Raw genomic sequence first — 2,303 nt, 5'->3', positions numbered from 1 at the left:
AGGGAAATAGAATAACTACAAATGGCAAAGATCAGTTTAAACTCACCCTGGGGTTGGCACTGCATTCAGGCTTTTATGAAGCACAAGATTGCCAAATAACTGAATGATATCAGGGGTGTGTTACCTTGGAGAACAGAAAGTAGCTGTTGGGTAAGGGAACAATAGTGTTTGCTGGTTGGACCTTCCAGGTCATTCAGCGTAAGTCTTAGAAGAGACCTGGATGCCCATTCTCTGATCACGTTTCTCCTCCATTTCTCATCCCTCCTCCAGCAGCCTTAGGGATTACGTTGTTTCTGGCTCAGTCCTGGAAGAGTGAAGGCAGATCCTGATGGTTGATGCTTCCTAACAGTGTGTGCAAAGCCCACACCTTTTAACATCCTCAGACTATGCTGTCTACAGGATAAATCGAGGCTGTGCTCATCACTGTCCTGCTTTAAAAATTTGGTCTTTCAAATACCTGTCACAGTTTTTCTTCACTGGCCACCTGAGCATCTGCCACCATGATGAATGACATAGTAACTATCCAGACCAGGAAGTTCATGACCAACCAACTATTCCAAATGGTCATTGATATCCTTCATCCTGGGAAGGCAACAGTAGCTAAGACAGAACATTGGGAAAAACTAGCCAAAATGTACAAGACCACACCAGATGTCATCTGGTTGGATTCAGAACCCATTTTGGTGGTAGAAAGACTACTGGCTTTGGCATGATTTATAATTTCTTGGATTATGCAAAGGAAAATGAACCTAAACACAGACTTGCAAGACATGGCCTGTATGAGAAGAAAAAGACCTCAAGGAAACAGCACAAGGAGCACAAGAACAGAATGAAGGAAGTCAGGGGGACCGCAAAGGCCAATGTTCATGCAGACAAAAAGTGAGCAGGAGATTGGATAACAGAAGGAACAAAGATTCTGCACTGACTTGATCTGCAATATTGTGTGGATTTTTCACCAAAGGATTAATAAACTATAAAAACTTTTTTAAAAATCCCTCATAATTGAGGGGATGAGCATGCATGGGGGTCACTGGATGGGGACAATACAAGATCTCATGGCATAGAGGGATGCTATCCCTGAAAAGCAGTTACCTCGAGGTGGGCTGGCATGAATGGAACCAGGTTTCCCCCTGCTGCAGACTGCAGTCCTGACTGGTGCAGGCAGCATGGCTTGTATTATGAGTAACGGGAATTCTCCCTCACAAGAAGGCTGTGTGGTGACTGGCAAAGACTCCAAGACATTGTGGGTTATGGGCCTTCAGACAATGTCCTTTGTAATGGTCCTCTCAGTTTCACTCAGTAGACAGGTCTGGGGTTATGGGGCAATACCTTCTCAGACAAGCCCCTTGGGATGAGATCATTAGCATTTATCAAGACCTCACTTATTTCCCCACCCCCAAACACACCACCACACAAAAGACCTGTCTCCTCATTTATTTCCTTCTAGATTTCAGAGAACCATAAATCCAGAGCACAAGTCATAAGCCACAGGAAAAGTTGTTTCCATTTTCATGAGTTAAGGGAAACGCCTCTATTATTTTCCAGATGGTGATGGAAAACACTTACTGTTTTCCTACAGGGTAGACTATGGGGGTGAGTACCCTGCTTAAAAAAAAATGCATCTAATGCAGGAAAAAAGGTGAAAAATACAAGAGCTAAGGTTTTAGATTAAAGTAGACTGAACATTTTTATCCTGCTACATAAAGAAACTCTTCTCTTCCCGGTATTGATTGCTTTGCATATGTTATGACTTTAATGTGCTTTATACTTAAAAAGCTAACAAATAAAACTCATTAACAGTGAAGAAACAAGACATAAAAAGGATGAAAGGGTGAGGAAGATCAAAAACTCTGTCCCACGTCACATATAAAACCAAACCAAACCCATTGCTCTCAAGTCAATTCCAACTCATAGCCACCCTATATGTATGACAGGGTAAAACTGCCCCATAGGGTTTCCAAGGAGCAGCTGGTGGGTTCAAACTGCTGACCTTTTGGTTAGCAGCCGAGCTCTTAACCACTGCACCACCAGGGCTCCATGTCACATATAACCCCTTCCTAATTAAACTGAATTTCTTTAGCCCAAAGTGATACAAAGAAATAAATAAGATTATCCATGATTAAGTCCATTTGATAACCTACTTTCATCTCATGAATATTTTAAGCATTAAAAAGTCTCTTGACAGTGGTAGAATAGGTGCATGACAAGAGTGCCAGGGTCTTAGACGAGAACATTAGCAAAAACACACGCTGAGCCCACAACTATAAAGCAGGCACCACAATTCAGATTCATGGACAAGACCC

The 2,303-nt window shown here is 42.3% G+C and overlaps 1 pseudogene; it reads left to right on the top strand.

Annotated features, from left to right (window-relative positions):
- The first annotated feature begins 503 nt into the window (after window positions 1–503).
- On the top strand, window positions 504–883 carry LOC126063495 (40S ribosomal protein S24-like; annotated as a pseudogene).
- The last annotated feature ends 1,420 nt before the right edge of the window (window positions 884–2,303 follow it).

The sequence above is a fragment of the Elephas maximus genome, chromosome 20 (genome assembly GCF_024166365.1).
Source record: "Elephas maximus indicus isolate mEleMax1 chromosome 20, mEleMax1 primary haplotype, whole genome shotgun sequence".
In the NCBI taxonomy this organism is placed as follows: Eukaryota; Metazoa; Chordata; class Mammalia; order Proboscidea; family Elephantidae; genus Elephas; species Elephas maximus.
The sequence above is the reverse complement of the archived record's forward strand: the minus strand, read 5'-3'. Positions and strand labels throughout refer to the sequence as shown.